The following is a 20,311-nucleotide window of genomic DNA, read 5'->3' as shown; positions in this document are numbered from 1 at the left end:
AAGAAAGTGGTTACAGCTTAGAATTTTTTAAAAAATTTTTATCTTGAAGCAAAGGATGAAATTGACAGGTGATCACAGAAAACACCTTTTGAAATAAATATCCCAACGTTCGATTTCTACAGCAGAGGATTAACATCAAGGAAATAGCTGCTTCTTCCTTTTCCCCTGTGGTGTTGGGCATCACTGAAGGGAGTTGCCCGGACCCATTTGCTTTGCATTTCTGCCCTTAACTGGCAATGATGCCTTAGGCAAGTCTCTCAACTTCCCTGTCTCCTATTCCTCATTTGAAATGAAAACGCGGTTCGTGCCTCTTAGAGCCAGAAGTGAAATGAGGAGTGTCTTGATGTATCCAGGACTTATATCTTCAATCATAGTTTTTCCCCGTAACTCAGAACTTCAGATGAATTGGTGCCTGCCAAGTGAGCTGCCCGGGCAATGCCAAGATTCCCCGCCCCCCACCCCCAACCCTGTTCCTCATTTTAGGAAACAGTTCTTTTTCCTGCTTCAATTTGAAGTTTCTTCTTTGCTGCCTGGTTTAAATTAGGGTCCTAAAAGTTGAAGAAGTATGTGTGTGTGTGTGTGTGTGTGTGTGTGTGTGTGTGTGTAGAATAGTAGATGGCATTAAATTCCTCTTGAAAGATGTTCTAAAAAAATTGAATGTAGGCAGACATATGCAATGGTTTTATTGCATATGTTACTTGCACAGTATTGTTAGAAGTTCATGACTTTGAACTTCGACTTTGAACAAAGAAAATACTTTGTTGGGATGCCTGGGTTGCTCAGTGGGTTAAGCCTCTGCCTTTGGCTCAGGTCATGATCTCGGGGTCCTGGGATCGAGCCCCACATCAGGATCTCCACTCAGCGGGGAGCCTGCTTCTCCCTCTCTCTCTCTGCCTACTTGTGATCTCTGTCTGTCAAATAAATAAATAAAATCTTAAAAAAAAAACCTTTGTCATTCAGCAAATTCTCTCTCTACTGTTTGTTTGCTTTCTTAATTTTTATTTTTTAAGTATTTATTTTAGAGAGGGAGAGAGCATGTGTGCATGTGCAGGAGTGGGAGGAGGGGCAGAGAGAGAGAGAGGGAGTGGATCCTCAAGCAGACTCCCCACTGAGTGCAAAAACCGACCCAAGGCTCAATCTCAGGACCCTGAGATCATGACCTGAGCTGAAATCAAGAGTGGGATGCTTAACAGAGCCACCCAGGTGCCCGTTGTTTGCCATTATTTGTGAGGAACCGTTAGTCTCCCTCCCTGGTGGTTGTGTAATAGTATCAGTGAATCAGAACTTCCAGCACCTTTCTGTCATCCACCCTTGGAGGGCACCAAATGTCAGACTCTTAAGATGTCCCAAACTGAACCTACTATGTCCTCCTTAAACTGATCCTTCTCTTATCCCCAGACTTGGTAAATGGGATTGCTGACCACTGTCTTGTAAGCCTAAAGCCTAAGGCTTGTCCTTAAAAGCACCTTCTTTCTCATTCCCTATCCTCCCCGTCAAGTCCCTCACATGTCATCTTCTCTCTCTCAGTCCCCTTCTTTCATCTTCACAGCCACCTCCCTTGTCCGGGCTATTGTCACTTCTCGCCTAAAATGTAAGAGTGTAACTGATCATTTTGAGTCCCTTCTTGTCCCTTTCCAGTCTGCTTCCACACTGTACCCAGAGTCAGCTTTCAGAATGTCTATCTGATCACTGTCATGCTGTCTCTAGACCACAAACAATAATCCTTCAGTTGTTCCTCATTGCTCTTGGGATAAAAACCAGTTCCTCAATGTGGCCTTCAATGTCCTGCATGACCTGGTCCTTGCCCACCTCTCCAGTCTCATGCTGTGTACGCTTCACCTACATTCAAGGGTTCTCCTTTGGATTCCTCCATTAAGCTGTGCTCCTGCCTCAGGTCCCTTACTCATGCCATTCTGCCTGTGGACCGCCCACACTACCATCCCAGCCAGCTCTGCCTCATCCTTGAAATGTCAGCCCAATTCTACTTGTTCTAGGGACCCTTCCATGACTGAGCCTCAAACTGATGGGGTCTCCCCTCTGGCTGTACTCTCTTGACACCCTTCGTGTTCCTTCATAGCCCTTGCATTGACTATTTGATGGTCTCTACCCCCTGTCCTCTAAGCTCCCTGAGGGCTGCTCCAGTACTGTGCTGCTATGACATTGTAAGGCAGGAGGCAGGTGGCAAGCACTGAATGCTAAAACGTGTCTCTGCTCTCAGAGCTTTAGTTCCACATGTCCAACTAGAAAGGTTTGGCTGAGATTAAAATGTCTGTGCAAACAGACCTGTACCAGTGCGTAAACTGTGAAATCAAGAGAGCCTTAGATCTACTATCAACGCCAAATGCTTGTTTTGGATACATAATAAATGGAGAGGAAAATGAATATGTCTTTAGGTGCTGTTTTTGAAGTCAGTTTCTGAATGGTCACACCTTTACACATTTTGGGTGACCATTTTGTGGAGTGGTCACGTAGGGAAAATCTGTGGTAGCGACTGCCTGTGATGGCTAGTATAAAAGGGAAGGCAGAGACATCAGTAAAGTCACCAGGTAATTAATAACATGGGTGGACCATTTGCTACAAACAGCCGTTGCCTCTGATGCCACCTTCCACTGTCTCCGTGAAGTCCCAGCTAATTGTGACCATCTTCCCTAGGATGAAAATACGTTCCACTAGCACACAAGAAGAGATGTGCTGCATTTTTAGGGTTTTCTTAAGATTTTTGTGCATGCAATAGAACATTTACTTATGTACAGCAATAAAGTGTGTGTGTGTGGTGGGGGTAGAACATGTAGTCCCTAGGGCTGATACCGGCCTGCTGGATTTCTTTTTGCTGTAAATTGTGATCTACTATAAGAAAGTCTTCCCAACGTGGAACGTAGTTCCCTAATAGGTTGATTACTATCCCAAACAGGCTTTGAGGGGCCTGGAAGAGTAAAGCGAAGAATAAAGCAATTTATAGCCTGTCCTATGAATTACTGGGACTTTTTAAGAAGTACTTTTCATTGCTTCACTGAGTTATATACTCAGGGTCCACCCTGGAATTGATGCTCCCTCCTGGACAGATAGTGTGAAGGTCTTTGTCGTTCAGCAGTGAGCTTGGCATACAGCCCGTGCTCAGTAAATGTGGAGTGGTTGGAAGCTTTTCTTGAAGCACAGACCACTGGTAGAGAGCTTCTGTTGCCCATGGATCCATTTGCCTTTGGAAATACATGAACGAGGCAGTTAATAGGGGTGTAGAGCATGGCCTTGGAGGGTGAGCCCCAGCTCTGCTAGTCGGTAGTTTTCTGTTGCCTTGGTAAGTTGCCCAGAGCATTCCTCCTTTTTCCCCATCTGCAAAATGTGGGAATAATACTAGCTCCCTACCTCACCGAGTCACTAGTCTTGGGTGAGATCTTGTTGGTAAGGCCCCGAGGCCTGGCACGTGTAGAAGTTAATTATCAGAATCCCTCTGCTACATCCTCCCACGCCCAGATCGTGTCTCCCTTGGATCTCTGTGGGCCTTGGCCCTCCTTTCCTCCAGGAAATAATTCCTGCTGCTTTAGGTGACTGGGCATGTATGCTCAGGACGTGAATGGTGTTCTTTACCATGGACATTTAAATGGCTCTCAAAGCTTTTGGAGGAAAAAACCCCTTGTATGATTACCGTAATACATTGTTTTAAATAAAAATAACTGCCAAACAGAGTCTTTTGAGAACAAGTAATAATATTTCCTTGATATACTTTACTCCGTCCAGTCCACGGGGAGAGAGCATCGTGGTTAATTATAACATTTCTATGCCATCGGTGCCCATAACTTCACTGAAGTTCATGAAGTGCTGTCCCATTTATTCTTTCTCCCAGCAATTTGAGGAGTGGGTTTTCACCATCACGACCCTCATTTGACAGCTCAGGAACTACAGTCCCAGCGAGGCTGCTCCCGAGCCAGAGCTCTTCCCAGTTAGCCTCAGCTGTCCCGGGCTATGCCTTTGGGTGTTGAGCTATCTCTGTGGGATTTTATGGTATCCTTAATTACACTTCGGTAGCCAGAAAATTCTGCTCCTGTTTTGGCATTTTCCTTTGGCGGAGAGTCCTCTCTGAGGACCCACATGAGCTGGAAGACAAAAGCCAACAACAGACTCAGCATCGTCACCTGGAAAGGGCAGGACACTGCTGTTAGGCAGTTGCTGGACCTATGAACAGAAGAACATCAAGATCACAACTTTATACCGTTCACCCCTTTGAGATGTCAGATGGAGGCTCAGTACAGCCGTCAGGTTTAGACTGCCTCCCAAATTAGATGAAGCAGTTTGGTTCTAGGCTGTGTACTCGTGTTTTTCTGGTGATGAAATGCTCCTTGTGTGTGTTTTCCCTGATTCGCCAAGAAACAGCTTTTTCTCTTGTTACTTTGTGCATCCAAGTTTGTGTATTTCACTTGCCCTTCATTTCTGCCTTCTCTCCTGCTTTGGGCCCTTAGACGGTGATGAAACAGACCTTCACAATGGGCAGCTGTGGAGGCCCTGGCTGGGGTCAACTCTGTACCTGGGGTCTGGATTTTCGGGGGGATAGGCTAAGCCCCAGGAGATGAGGCCACAGTTTCAGGGGCAAACAGTGCAGTCAGTTATATCAAAGGTCAAGAGCAGAATTCAGTCCAGTCGTGTCCTGTGCCCATGGAAGCAGGGACCCACCTCTCATTCTCCGTCTGAAAGATCTGAAGTAGTTCACTGATTAACCTTGATGGAGGTAGGCCTGCCCTTGCCTTTCTAATGTAGGCACAGAGCCAGTCACCTCTTACAAAGGAGTTGTTGCCTCTAAGGTAGTGTCTTCTAACGTAGATGTAGACTGGGTTAACTAGATACTGGTGCCGAGGAACAGCTGATAATGTGCCTGCAGCTGAGTTCCTGGGGATTTCATGATTTCATCACCCTTTCGTGTGTGTGTGTGTGTGTGTGTGTGTGTGTGTGTGTAAGTTAGTAAGTGAGTGAGTATACTGTGTGTGTGTGTGTGTGTGTGTGTGTAAGTTAGTAAGTGAGTGAGTATACTGCGTTCCTGATATTCCAAGGTGATTTAGACCGGTGAGTCTTAATTCCATGGCAGTTATTGGGGCAAATGTGTGCACATACATAGGCTGTGATTACTGGGAAATTGTTTCAAATTCTTTGTCTTCTAATCCCCCCTTCTCAGTTATTACATGTCTTGAGATGGGGAGGGGTGGCTGTGTCGTTGGCATGAATACATTCCCTAGGATTTTCTGGCACACCTCCGCTCTACCCAGTCCCCAAATGCACTTGCCCACTTACCCTTTGGTTACGAGGGACAGGAAGGTGCTCAGAGCTGGGTGGTAAGAGCCCACCACAGTGTGCTGGGTGGGGCTGATCTAGGCTGGTGGTTCCAACCTGACATCTGCAAAGGAGCCCATGGGAGCCAGGGAGCCATTTTCAGTATTTCAAAAGGCTTCAGACAAGCTATGCATTTACCCGGGACAAGGACACAAAAGCTACCCAAATCATCAAGTTTCTTTTCTTCTGTTTGGAATTGCCAAGTCTGTGTGGTTTCATGCTGATTCCAAGTGCTGATTGGCTGTGAGTTACATAAGAACTTCTGAGACAGGATTGGTCTGACTCTGGATATTGTTATTAGAGCTGGTATCAGGTCTCTTTCCCCAAACTGAATGTTCTTACTGCCTTTAGAATGGAGTTGACCTTGACTATCAAAGTTAAGCAACTGATTCTTTCTTGCTTACTTAGCAATGTTTATCATCCTTATACCTATGGCAGTGATTTGATTTCATAATGTTATTTAAAACCCTTTATAGGGCGCTTGGGTAGCTCAGTCAGTTAAGCATCTGGTCAGATCCCAGAGTCCTGGGATCAAGTCTGTGTTGGGCTCCCTGCTCAGTGGGGCATCTGCTTCTCCCTCTCCCTCTGTCCCTTCCCCTGCTCGTGTGCACATATGTGCGCGCTCTCTCTCTCTCTCATGTGTGCGTGCATACACACACACGTGCTGTATCTCTCTCTCAAATAAATAAAAAATTAAAACCCTTTATAAGTATGGATTATTGGTTAAAATTTGGATCAGCATTGAAATGCAAAAACAGTATATAGTATTAGCCCAATTACTACTAAACATCGTTTGTTAGAATCTTGGCCACAAATATGTGGCTAAAGTGCAGAAGGGACAGAAAAAAATGTTGGTAGGACTGCATATGTCATTCAGTGTCTTTATTTTATTTTATGTATTTTTTTAAAAAGATTTATTTTAGAGAGAGAGAGGATGCATGCACACACAAGTGTGGGGAGGGGAGAGGGAGAGCGAATCTCCCGGCGACTCCTGCTGAGTGAAGTGCCTGATGCTGGGCTTGATCCCATGACCCTGAGACCACGATCCTGAACCGAAATCAAGAGTCGGAAGCCCAAATGACTGAGCCACCCAAGGTGCGCCTGGTGCCTTCATTTTAAAAGCGATTCTTTTAACCAGCTCTACAGTAAAAGCAAAAAAGACAACTCACAGTAAAGCATCAACTATTAACCTTTTGTCTCTGTAGCCTCCTAGGATCCTGTTGGCTGCACTTTCTTTTTTTTTCTATGCACACCCTCCCAAGTTCTACTTTTTCATGTTGTGCTATAATGTGTAGACTTTTCCATATTTCTGCTTTGCCCCTATGTTTGTAATTCTTAATGGTCACAGCTGCCTGAGCTAAAGCTGAAGTCAGCCAGGTGGGACAGTCTGGTTCAGGTGGTTAGAGAGGCTGGGGACAAGCTGTTTGATCCTTGAAAACGTGGTTGGGTGGGGTCAGCTCCGGCCCCAGGGGCACGGATAAAAAGATGTGCTCGTGCGTGCTGCGGATAATGATAATTATAATTTCCATGTGCTAAATCATTTTCCCAGCAGCCCTTCTGAGGTGGGCACTGTTATCTCTGTTTTATTTGAATAATGAGGAGAAAGAGGCCTTTTGTGATAATTTGTCCAGAGTCACACGCTGGTCAGCAGTGCAGCTGGGGTCGGAGGCTGGGGCAGTGTAACACCAGCGTTTAAACTGGTAACCGGGTTTCTCTGACTTCAGAATACTTCCCACCTTCTGTCTTCCACCTTCATGCTTGCCGCAAACACATCTGTTACCTGCATTAAAGTCACAGAGGCTTGATACTAGAATAAGCCAGAGCAAATGCTTCAGGTGAGCCCGAGCCCCAGGAAACCCCCCTCGGCATCAGAGCTTTGTTTGTCCTCCTGGGGCAGAGTGGGGCAAACAGCCAGGCCACAGTCAGGCTTTTCTTTCACTCCATCCCGTAGTCGGCCTTGGAGTTTCTCAAACTTGACTGGGCACAACAATGACCGCACAAAGTCACCTGAAGTGTTTGTACCATACTTTGTAGGGTAATCTTGGCTCTTGGTAGATTTTTGCCCTGACCTTAGAACTTAATCGCCACTGATGAGTGGCCACCAGATTCCTAGTTAGAAGTTATCTATGTGCCCTGCTCTATCCTCTGGACAAATTAAAAACGTTCCCATGTTCTCCCTTATGCCTTTTCCATGTCAATGCTTAGAAGTCATCGAAGCAGTTCTTTCGCTGCCTGGAGGGGCCAGAGAGGAAGTGTTTCCTCTGACTGCCGCCTGGCCCCTATGTGTCTGGGACTGGCGGTCCAATTCCTCTATTTTTCCAGGGTCTATTGAAGTTTTACACAGGAGTTAAAACAGATTCATGTCCTTGAGCTGGATTGGAGATTGGACTCCAGAAGTCCAATTGGGACAGGTGGGTGAGAAGTGTCTGGGTTTACACCCTGGGTTTCTGGTTTCCTATTCTCTAGAACTATCTTTTTCTGGAGTGTGTACAGGGGGGTCCTAGTTCTAGGGTCCTGGCATTATCTGAATTCAGAATGTGATTTTGTTTTGAGTTATGTTCTGTGTGGTCAAAAAGGTACATTTGTAGCACGGTGGCATTGTGGACTGCGTAAATTTTGTGGGCTTAGGAACCTCTTTCCCATGTATTTTCCTTCAGGATAAATGGATTTTAAATTTCACACAGTTGACTTACCAATGAACTTTTGAGACTCAGCCCGCTCTTGGGTGAGAACTCACTTACTATGATTACTTGTATGGCATAAATGTTGTAGAAGGTCAGCTGACAGGCCAGAGTTGTCTAGGAGGAAGGCCTGGGGCTCAGTTCAAGCATCACTAGCTTCATGGAGGACATTGCACTTGACGAGGCAGAGACAAGAGGGGAAGGCACTTGAAATACAGGGAGCTGCCTGAATGAAGGTGGGAAGGAGGATGGTTCTCATATGAGCCAGTGGCTCATCAGACCCCACCAGAATGTTGGGAACACGTTGGAGAGTAACTGAAAATAAGGTTGAGTAGATAGAAGGGACCGGGTTATGTTGGACCCTTAAAGCCAAAGAGATTAGATGAGACACAAGATAGGTCTTTGAGCAGAAGAAGGACATAATGAGAGCAGTGTTTAAAGAAGGCTAGCTGGGGCGCCTGGGTGGCTCAGTTGGTTAAGCCACCGCGTTTGGCTCAGGTCATGATCCTAGAGTCCCAGGGTCGAGTCCCACATCTGGCTCCCTGCTCAGAGGGGAGTCTGCTTCTCCTACTGACCTCTCTCCTCTCATGCTCTCTCTCTCTCTCTCTCAAATAAATAAAAAAATCTTAAAAAAAAAAAAAAGAAGAAGAAGAAGAAGAAAAAGAAGGCTAGCTGGGTTGCAGAATGCCATGTGGGCTGGATTCTGGGGACGAGGGATGAAACCAGAAAGAAACGTTGAGGTATGAGATGAAAGAACTCCATCAACAGGACTCGGGGAACAAAAGAGGCTTAGAGGATAAAGAAGAGGAGAACATTGGAGATGAACCACTGGGGTTGGAGCCTTGGTGGTTGGAAGATCAGGGGTCCCTTGATGGATGAGAGGGAGTTAGTGTGGGGTCAGGTTGGGTGGGCAGGAATGAGGGGACAGATGGGTCCATTTGGTTTAGAATTAGGCCTCTTTAGACCTAGATAGGATCTGTGTGTGGGTGTAGATTAGAGAGGAACAGCTAGAATTTCTAGCCAAGGAATGGATTCGTGTATGTAGTTGGGTATGGGAGACAAGATGGCAACTCCTACCACGTTCCCAGTGAATTAGGGGCAAGGCCATCTGCTTAGAGGGAGAAAAGAGGGAGACAAAATGGGAGGCCTGGATGAGAGACAAGGCCTGATATCACACCAGTGGGGGATCTGACCAGGAAATCAGTGAGCTAATTCAGGAATTTCCTGGAAACAGCAATGTCCTAGCCCAGGTCTGCATGCTGTAGTCACCTCTGTAGCTGGGATCTGGAGCATCCCCCACCCCGCTCTCTCCCCCCACACCCTCCATACCCAGGATGAAGATCCCTAGCAGTGGGAAGGACTTGGAGGCATGGGGGTGGGGATAGATAGCGGTGTTAATGATTTAGACGGGGTAGTACAGATGGTGGTTTGATCTGACAATACAGATGGTGGTTTCGTCTTAAAAACTAGGCCAGCCCTTCTCTTACCTTGCTCTTTTCCCCCATTAAAAAAAAAAAGCCAGGCAGAGTAGGAGGGGGATCATTTTTTGTGAGAGGGTATGGAATGTGTCCTGTAAGGATAGATGGGAACCTGGAGGAGGTATTGTTTGAATCCACAAGAGGGTGAAGCCTTCTGTTGCCACAGCACACGCGAGCGCTGATTTTCTGTCTGCATCTCATTCTTCGTAGACTCGGCAGACTCTCCACCTAGGACCAGAAGAAGTGAGGGATGTTTCCACAGCTGGGCTAAGCAAGACAAGATCTAGAAGTATTTGTTAATCTGAGATGAATTGTTTCAGTATTATTAGAAAAATATTTTGACTTAATTGCCTTAGGCACGTTAATCATTTCAAGCGTACTCTCATCCTTTTGCTTGACTTGGGCAATTGCCAAGAGTTTCTCTGGGCAAAATGAAAATGTTGGAACTCTAAGTAGGTTCTGTTCCATGAACATTGAATCATAGAACCATAGACGTACAGAATCTAGAGCTTTCTGGAAAGCTTTCTCAAAGACAAGGAGGGTCCCCTCAGTTTACAGTGAAGCAACCCAGGGTCAGGGAGGTGAAGTGGAGTAGCGCCACCACTGTCACTTGAGGGTCTTGGTCCCCCTCGGAGTTCCTGGCCCTGCTGCCTCATGGCTTCACTCGGTATGAATTTTCAGAGGCTGATTCTACTACCAGCTGAACAATTACCAAAATCTCACACTTGGGTAGAACTGTTGGGCTCGGTCTTATCACTGGGCTGCCGCCAGCTCCAGTCCTTCCCTGTCACATCCACAATGGTGGTTGCATGGGATGGGGGGGATTTTACCTGATGGGGCCTATAGGCAAGTAGTCCTCCTCAGAGGGAACTGCAGTGTGGCCATTTGGCCATCCAGGACTGTGTCTCTACCAGGAACACAGTACCTCGTGACCTTGCAGGTCTTGAACATGGCCTTGGGTTTCTTGTCTCCTTCCCTTTTCTCATGGTCTGTCCTTCACAGAATGTACTCTCAACACTCACTGAGTCTTTGTGGTCAGCCTGTCAAATCTATAAGAGCCAGCTCTCCACTTTCTTCAAGTTACCTTCTCTTACTTTCACCCGTCTCTTCCTTTCTCTCTCTCTCTCTGAGATTTTTTCCATTTCTGAGGAATTGATCTGAAATACTTCCCTCACATGGAAAAGCTGAGCCATCCGTTGATATGAATGGATTCAGATATGTGAACTAGGTTTTCTAGTTTACAAATATGATTTGGAGGGGAAAAAATCCAATACTTTACTGTTTATTTTGACTAGAAAATACAGAGGAATGATTGTTCCTGACAGTCTGTTTTACTAAAGTTAAGAGTGTGATCCTTGTGTGGGCACCAGAGAACAATATGCATGTTACGTATACTATTGTCATCGTTTTCTGCAGCGATTTCGGAGACTGATGTTCTTAAGCTGATGGAATGGGGAATACTTTCTTGGGAAGTGTAAAACCCAGAAACTGCAAATAAGAGATTGAGAGAGTCAACACCTGAAAATCCAAAACTTTGTATATTTCAAAATTAAAAGGCAGGCCAGAGATGGGAAGCAATATTTGCAATAGACAGTAGACAAAGTGGTAACTGTCCACGACTCATAAAGTAAATTAGAAAAACCCTTGAGCAAGAATGATGAATGACCAGTTGACAGAAGAAGGAAAACAGATGGGGAAAAGCTTGAAATGATTATCAAAGCATTGAGATGCCTTTTTACCATTGATCAGTTGGACGAAAATTAAAAATAATGTTCGGTCTTGACCAAAGTTCAGGGTGGATCCTTTATATGCTGCTGGTAGGAGTGTAAATTAGCAAATTGGGCAAATTTGCAAGACAGTTCCAGAACTGTCAATATGCACTCCTTTGACCCATCAGTTCCACTTCTAGAAATGTATCCTACAGATAGGCATGCCCTGGACACAAGATTTATCTTTTCAAGATAGCATTGTTTCTAATAGTGGAAATTTTTAAAAAACCTTGAATTTCTATCAAAGGAATGAGTAATTGGATGATAGTGTATCTGTATTACGTAAAGAAAACGTGTGTGTGTATGTATACTTATCAATTTACTATATAGGCATTCGAAAAAGTTCAAGAAATAGTGAGGGTTGCCTGGATGGCTCAGTAACTTACACATCTGCCTTCGGCTCAGGTCGTGATCTTGGGGTCCTGGGATGGAGCTCCGAATCGGCCTCCCTGACCTGCGGGGAGGCTGCTTCTCCCTTTCCTTCTGCCTACCCCCCACCCAACTCTCTGTCTCAAATAAATAAATGAAATCTTAAAAAATAGTAGGTGAAAAACAAACTGCAAAGCAGTATGTGTAATATGATCTCATTTAAGACTAAGAAACAGCTTTATGTGTTTGTGTGTATTTATAAATACAAAAGGACAGGGAGGAAGGGTACTTTTTTTTTTTTTTTTAAGGAAAGATACATTCCAAGCAGTTGATTTGTGGGGAGCAGTTTTGGAAGGTTTTTACAATGAGTTTGAAACTGGTTTTTGTAGTTGTTGTTGTTGTTTGTATTTTTTTAACTGGAGTGCAAATGTATAGATGCTATGTAACCCTATATTTTCACTTCTAAAACCTCATTTATTGAGGAAATAATCAGAGACCGTCAAAGGTTGCATATAGGATCATAATGCATTGTAGAGTTGTTTGTGATAGCAACAAATTCCAAGTAGTATCTTGTGTTGAAACAGTTATGTTATGGAATAGTCAATTTTAGGTAACTATTTAAAATCATGTGTAGAAGAATCTCTTGTTGACTTGAGGAAATACTTAAAAGCACAGTTAATATCTAGGGAATGCTTGCTTTGTACCAAAGACCATGCTCAGTGCTTTATATAAATTGTTCTATTTAATCTGAAGTCTTTTACCATTCCCATTTTACAGATGGAGAAACAGAGGCTTGGCTAGTGTAAATAACTCGCCTGAGGGTCAGACTCCTCCCAGGCTGGTGGAACTGAAGCCAAAGGCCTCACTGATACCCATATGCTAGATCACTTCACTGTGTAATCTTGTGTATAAAAACATTGCAGGCATTCATATGGTGTGACTCATTTTATAAAAATGAATCTTTCTGTGCCTTAGTTTTCTTTTGGGTAACTTATGGGAGATGGGCTAGTGCAATTTTATATTCCAAAGATCATGATTTCATTTTAAAGATTGACATCCATTTACATGTAATTTTTTTTCCAGATTATGAAAATATTTGGAAATACTTAGATCTAGAAAATAAAAATTACTGATAAGCTCAACTGACATTAGTGCTGCCCGCCTCCCTCTGGTTTTGGCTGGTGTATGTGTGGAATGAACCTTACTATTTTTTTAAGATTTATTTAATTTTTTAAGATTTATTTAATTTATTTATTAGAGCACATGCAAGCAGAGGGAGGAACAGAGGGAGAGGGACAAGCTTAGGCTCCATCTTACAGCCTTGAGATCATGACCTGAGCTGAAATCAAGAGTCGGACGCCTAACCGACTAAGCCACCCAGGTGTCCCTGGAAAGAACATTATTGAGGAATGTACTGCAAAATTAGTTTCTAAAAAGTTCTTACCAATTTTGTTCCAACCATTAGTGCAATAGTGGGTTTATATCAGTGTGCCCTTGACAACATCATACATTATATTTTAATGATGGGATGTTGGCATTTGATGACCCATCTCTTGATGATACCTGCCTAAACTTGATCATTTAAGACTTAAGAAAGACTATCAGGAAGTCCTTATAAGGGGACGTTTCACTCTCAGGTAGAATGCATTTTTCTTACAAGGATGAATTGTTGGTCTATGGTTTAAAACGTGATTTCTTACCCACTTGGGATTGATTTGACTTTAAAATTTAAGGAATGAGGGGCGCTTGGGTGGCTCAGTTGGTTAAGCATCTGCTTTTGGCTCAGGTTATGATCCTGGGGTCCTGGGATGGGGCCCCTTGGCCGGCTCCCTGCTCAGTGGGGAGTCTGCTTCTCCGTCTGCCTCTGCCCCCTCCCTGCTCCTGCTCTCTCTTGTTCTCATGCTCTCTCAAATAAATAAAATCTTAAAAAATAATAATAAAAATAAAATTTAAGGAATGATTGGTGAAAGGTACACGGCATTTCTTTGTACTACTTTTGCAACTTACTGCAAGCCTCTGATTATTTCAAAATAAAGTTTTAAAAAGTTCAGGTTATGGTAAAAGTCAGGGTCCCTCCTGTTAGTACTTGTTGAAGGCCTTGATCATTCTGACTGGTAGAGCTGGTGGGTGTGGGAGGCAGCAACATTTGACAACAGATCCAACGCCAAACAAGGGCAAGGAACACTGCCTTTTTTTTGTTTTTGTAACCTGAAAATAATTTCAAAATTTAAAATGGTTGCAAAAATAAAAACTGAATAAGGAGCACTATGTACTCTTTCCCAGATGTGCCTTTTGTTAACATTTGACCCCGTGAACATCAGCAGTTGAAACAGCTGAACCGTGTTTACGCGGTGACCACAGCCCCTAACCACTCTTCTTCCTACCTCCTTCCAGATTTCTAACACTGGTCTCCTGGGTTCCAGGCAGGAACTCACCTGAGCAAAAGCATCTACACCCAGTTTTCAGATTCCTTAAGAACCTACAGGGGTTCTGTTTCCTAAGATTTAAATATAAATCCAAACGCTTTAAAAGCTTTGAACAGTTGATTCCCTGCCCCTCAACTCGGATGTTAACCTTCCTCCCCTGCCCCCCAGCAGAGCCCCTCAGCTGTAGCTAACCCAGCTGTTTAGCCGCTTCTTGTTTCCAACTTGTTCCCATCTCAGGGGCTAAGGTTTCACATCTGCCATTTTCTTTTCATGTCTAGGCCATAGACCTGATTTTTCTGCTTAAAAAAAAAAAAATTCATTTCCAGACTTCTTTACTTGATTAGCACCAACTGATCTGGGCCTACCTGTTCTAAGTTTCTGTTTTACTTGAGGGTCTTTTTGCTTTCACGTAGATGTCCTACTCGATTCCATCTGTTGGCTCCTTGAGTTCCCCTCTGTGGATAGCACCGGTGTTATCCTCTTTCCGCCTCCATAGGCCTCGTGTGGTTGTGCTGGAGGCATCACCTGGTTTTGAAGGAGTTATTATGAACTGAACTTGGATTCCATTATCGGAACCAGCTAGCAGTCTATAAAGCAAAATCCTAACTGTGTCGCTGCATTTGAACACCTTTTTCCTCCCAGGTGGGCCTTCTCTGTGGCAGGTGAAAAGGTCCATGCCTTGGCGAAGAGGGTGGCGTAAGAGGATGGCGAAGAGGGTGACCACAGTAAGCCTGTGGTCGAGGCGCAGGACCCTGCTGGGTTGGAAGAGACTTTGGGGTGTGCGTCTTAGAACCTGAAAACTAATGGGAAAGGCGTTCTGAGTTTCTGACAGTCAGAGTGCCTTGGGAAGGCTCCCTGTGCTGAAAGTACTTTCTTTCCTCTTTCATTTCTTTTTTTAGATGAAACTTAAGGCCAGAGCTAGTTCATTATCTATAATGTCAATATTGATTTTTGTTTGTGAGGTGGAGTATTAACAGATTAGAATGGCTGGCCATTCTCGGCTGCTTCATTGAATTTCAATGAATCAAGAGACAGCTATTCGGGTGCACTTGAAATTTTTAGACTAAGTCAGACCTTCCTGTGATGGTTGGTTTGACCAGATTCAGCTGTTTTCTCTGCACCATCAAGGCAGAAAAATAGTCTTAAGGCCTCTTCCCTACTTTTTATAAAACCAAATCCTATTTTTAAAAAAGCACAGATAAGGGGTATTAAGCCATCCTCCGCCACACAATGCAGCTTGCCTCTTTTCCCCTTCCAGGAGAAGTTTTTGAATTAAAAGTATTGACTGACACAGCCCAGGCTAGCAGACGGTACTCACACATCATACGTCCAAGTGCAGGCTTGTTCAGAGGCAGCAAATATCCAACAGGCTGAATCTTACAAAGACAAAGCATTTTAATAATGATCTTGAAGGATTAGTGATGCTTCTGAAAAATGAGGCATATTCCAGACAGGCTTGCCTCCTAAGATCTGCTCTATTACTGTGCCCATGTTATCTGGAGACTAGCTGAGTTTTTAATCAAAATTGTTCTTTTTGGGACCCCTGGGTGTCTCAGTCGGTTAAGCGTCTGCCTTCAGCTCAAGTTATGATCCCAGAATCTGGGGATTGAGCCCCACATTGGGCTCCCTACTCAGCAGGGAGCCTGCTTCTCCCTCTCCCTCTGCTGATCCCCTTGCTTGTGCTCTCTCTCTCTCTCTCAAAAAAATAAATAAAATCTTTTAAAAAATTTTCTTCCTTGCTTCCCTCCTCCTCTTTTTCCCTCCTCCAGTGCTTTCTCTAATCTAGTATATGATTTAGAAATTAATAGTAATGATAATAATGGTCACATCATTTTTTAAAAAGACTTATTATTTTAGAGAGAGAGAGAGAGTGTGTGTGTGTATGTGTGTGCGTGTGTGCGCGCATGTGAATGGGGGCAGGGACACAGGGAGAGAGAGAGAGAATCCCAAGCAGACTCCTTGCTGACCTTGGGGCCTGATGGGGCTCAGTCTCAGGAGCCTGAGATCATGATCTGAGCCGAAATCCAGAGTTGGACTCTCAACTGACTGAGCCACCCAGGCACCCCTCGCTATTTGTTTTAATGTGGAAGGACCAAGTAGATGAATTGCTGGTCAGTGAGTGACCTGGAAGGAACTGTGTTCTCTTTTTATGGCCCTGTAGGATGCCAGGATTAAATTGTTTCAAAGACAGCTAGAAGTAAGAAGGACAATTTTTATTAGAAAATTAGCTCCCCGCCCCGAAAAAAAAATCACCAGAATTCAGGAAGGTTATTACATCTGAGTTAATAAATGCCAACATTGAGTCTTGAAATAGCTTTTCATTTTTCATTATATAGTCTGATTTATTGTTGATTGGTTTTTCATGGCCTAATTAATGCTGATAACCTTTTTGAGTGACTAGAAATAAAATAAATTTCATGGATGTTTCATATCCTGACCTTGACTGTACTGTTTGAGAGCCTCCTGGACTTCATGACAGGGAGGGCAGTTGGCTCCTGACTTCCTGTTTAAGGTCTTTGTTTTTTATGAGTTCAGGTTAGATGGGAGCTGAGCCATTGATTTATTCCTTGTTTTAGACTGGATAGAATCGAATCCAGCATAAATGCTAGGGAGAGAAGCCCTCCTTTGAAGCTTTCTCAGTCTTCTTTATTCTTTTTTTTTTTTAATTTATTTGACAGACAGAGATCTACAAGTAGGCAGAGAGGCAGGCAGAGAGAGAGGAAGGAAAGCAGGCTCCTCTGCTGAGCAGGGAGCCAGATGCCAGGCTCGATCCCAGGACCCTGGGATCATGACCTGAGCCGAAAGCAGAGGCTTTAACCCACTGAGCCACCCAGGCGCCCCTTATTTATTTAGAGAGTGAGTATAAGCCCGTGCCTAAGGAGGGGGAGAGGCAGACAGAGAGGGAGAGAGAATCTTAAGCAGGCTCCTCTCTCTCAGTGCGGGCGGAGCCCTATCTGGGGCTCCATCTCACAACCCTGAGATCATGACCTGAGCCAAAATCAAGTGTCAGATGCTTAATGGTCTGAGGCACCCAGACGCCCCTTATTTATTTATAGAGAGAGGAGGCTTTCTCAGTCGTAATGAGAACAGTGACCATCTTTACAAGGCATAGGAACTTTAAAGGAGAATTGCAGTCAGGATCTTAGGAAAGACAGGTCAAGCAGAACAGTTTGAAATGTCCTTTTTCCCTGAAACATACCCAACCAAGGCTAAGGTTCAGGGAGCATTGGGTTCTAAATAGCTTTTTTTTTTTTTTTTTTTTACTTCCCAGAAGTATGGGAACATAAATACAATTGCATTTGTTACCTTAGAATGTAACCACATGGCAAAAGCTGAAGAACAGTATGAACTTTGTGAGTAGAATTGTTTTCATTGGCATGATAAGGAGTTCCAAGTATTTTAGTATTTCATTGTAAAGTTTTGAATGAATATTTTTAAAAATATTTTTTAGTTTGAATTTATGCCAAAACATACACAGCGTAAAATTTACTGTCTTCACTGTTTTTGGGTGAGTGATGTTAAGTATATCCCCCTTGTTATGCAAGCAAGCTCCAGAACTTTTTTATCATACGAAACTGAAAACCTGTACCCACTAAACAGCAACTCCCCATTTCCCTCTCCCCCAGCCCCCAGTAACTGCCATTCTGTGTTCTTTTTATTGGAATTTGTCTACTCGAGGTACCTCAGGTAAGTGGAATCATTTGTCTTTCTGTGACTGGTGTACTTTGCTTAGTGTGATGTCCTCAAAGTTCTCAGAGCTAAGGGGGCCTCTTGGTCTGTCGTTCACTTGCTGCTGAGTGGATGTAGCCTTCTTGGGTTCTAGTTCATTGTGGTAAGTTCTTCAGTTAGTGCTCTACCTCGGTCAGCCCGGAACTTCGATTTCTGCTCAGGAGATCGTGAAAATGAAAGCTCCAGTTTGCCAGGAATCATCCAGTGCTCTAAGGACTAGCCTGGCTTCTCCAGAGCTCTTCTCTGGGTTCCCGTGGGCCTTAGCCTCAGCCTGGTTTTTCCTTTCCCAATTGTTAAAGCTTGAGTGCTTCTAGAAGATTCTTTTTTCTTTTTAATAGCAAATTCAGTGTTAATTGTTTGCAGCAGAATGGTGAGCCTGATGATAGGCCTTGCCTTCCTAGACACCAGACCTCTAGCTTCAGTTTATCAATGTTGCCTCTGCTACCCTCCTCCGTTCTGGGGCTGGATGTGGTTAATCTTTAGCCCCATTTTGCTCACAACCAAATCAGACTTTTGTTCAGACTCACCTCTGGCAGGAAATCCTCCTCTGTGGCAACATGAGCTAGAGGCCCTCCCCTCGTAGGACTCAGGAGTCAGGGTCAGAGCCCAGAGTCCTGTGATCTGCTGATGGTTTTGGATGAAGGAGACCTGTTGGGGAAAGAAATTTCCTTTCTGGCCTTAGACTTCCTGAGGGCTTGATAAGGTTGTCTCCTTTTCTGGAGCCCGGTTATAATTGAGTTGAAGTAGCGGGCAGGAGCTAGTTATTTTTTAAGATCCTGGATTGTCAGGTGGATGATGAGATGACTTTTAATTTCTCTGCACAGCTGGTCACAGGCTGGTGGCTGCAAACTGAGCTTTTAGCTCCTGGGAGAGCTGTCCCTAAACGTCGGTGAAGGAGCGCAGAGGGCGGGTACCAAGTCCAAGACAAAGCAGTCATAAAGAACGTGTGTGACATGCCCGAGGAGGCAGCCTGCTGTGGTGAAAAGGGCATCAGGACATCAGTGTCAAAAACCCGTGTCTAACTGTCTCTCCCTTCCCCCTTCTGAGTCAGTGCCATGGCCTTGGACAAACCACGTTATCTTCCTGGGCAGCAGTCAGGTGCTCTTTTCTCTTGACCTTGGTCGTCCTGCAGGGCTGTGACTGAGAGGGTCTGTTTTGCGGGCCCCAGCAGCCAGCCATTGGGAGGACCGAGCGGAGGCAGTGACCACTTGAAGGGCTGTCCGGAACCCAAACCATTGTCTCTGATTCCACGACATTCCATTACCCAGCAATGTTGGTCCTAGAAGCAGCTTTTCTTCAGTCTCATCTCCTCATTTTGCAGATGAGCAAACAGGGCCCCAAGATTTTCTTGTGTTTAAACAGTAGTAGTGCTGCTGTGGCCTCACAGGGCTTGTTTTATCCATATTTTATCAGGTGAAACTGAAAAGAACCGATAAAATACAAACAGATAAAAATAACCATTGAAAAAACCCCCAAACTGGTGAAATAGAGCAAAGGCTTTGGTCAGCAGGGATGTGGGGGAGTTTACATTGGGTCCCTGAGGCTACCACCTGAGCCTTGGAGAAAGACACTGGGGGGTAAGCCAGATTGCCCGCCCTTAGTGGGCTTCCTGGCAGCCAGCTCTGCATGGGGTCCAGCTTGGGCCCTATTGGCTGACACAGGCCGTGAGATAGTCTGATCAGAGATGAGCAGAGGCGCTTTCAAGTCGCAAGTCAGGGGACCTGACCGTGTGGAGGAGGACTGGGCAAGTAGGCCCCTGGGGGTGGCCCTTCCTGGGCAGGTGCTTGCTCATGGTACCACAGGCTCCTGGATACACTGTTTTCTCCCTTTGGCTGCTGCCTGGCCCTGACTTTGCCCGCGGATTCCCAGGCATCCTCGACTACACTAAGGCCTCTCTCCACTCTTGCCTTGCTCCCAGAGGACTGACTCACACTGTTCAGCACCCAAGTCAGGCTCTGTCTTTACCCCTGTGCCCACAGTCATTTTAACACGTAGCCATTGCTGCCCAGGACGCAGACTACGAGCAGCAGAGCCTTACAGGTCATCCTTTATGTTATTAAAGCAATTTAAAGATTTTATTTATTTATTTGAGAGAGAGAGAGAATGAGCAGGAGGAGGAGAGGGAGAGAGAATTTCAAGCAGACCCTTCACTGAGTGGGGAGCCCAACAGAGAGTTCGATCTCACAACCCTGAGATCACAACCTAAGTCGAAGTGTAGGATGCTTAACCGACTGAGCCACCCAGGTGCCCCATTATTAAAGCAATTTCAGTGAAGCTTATTTTTCAGCCTACTGAGAATTATCAAGTATCAAACTTTTCAAATTACCTCTATAATTTTCTTCTTAAATTACTCTTATAAAACTAGGTGACAGTTAAATGAGAAGAAAACGTGTGTTGAGCTTGGTATTTTTCTCCTTACTAAGCTTACAAACCTGTTGGTTTAAAGATAACCGGAGAGGATTGTCCTGGACCTGAGGTGTGTGTTTTCAACTTGCCATCAGCTCCTGGATTTAAATTGCTTTCTCTGTCCATAAAGATCATTT

At 44.6% G+C, this 20,311-nt stretch overlaps 1 protein-coding gene across 3 annotated transcripts in view; it reads left to right on the top strand.

Moving 5' to 3' along the window:
* TEX2 (testis expressed 2) overlaps positions 1-20,311 on the top strand; it is a 103,168-nt gene that overhangs the window by 21,891 nt on the left and 60,966 nt on the right. The gene's annotated exons all lie outside the window — the stretch shown is intronic.

This window comes from Mustela erminea, chromosome 18 (assembly GCF_009829155.1).
Source record: "Mustela erminea isolate mMusErm1 chromosome 18, mMusErm1.Pri, whole genome shotgun sequence".
NCBI lineage: Eukaryota > Metazoa > Chordata > Mammalia > Carnivora > Mustelidae > Mustela > Mustela erminea.
The sequence above is the reverse complement of the archived record's forward strand: the minus strand, read 5'-3'. Positions and strand labels throughout refer to the sequence as shown.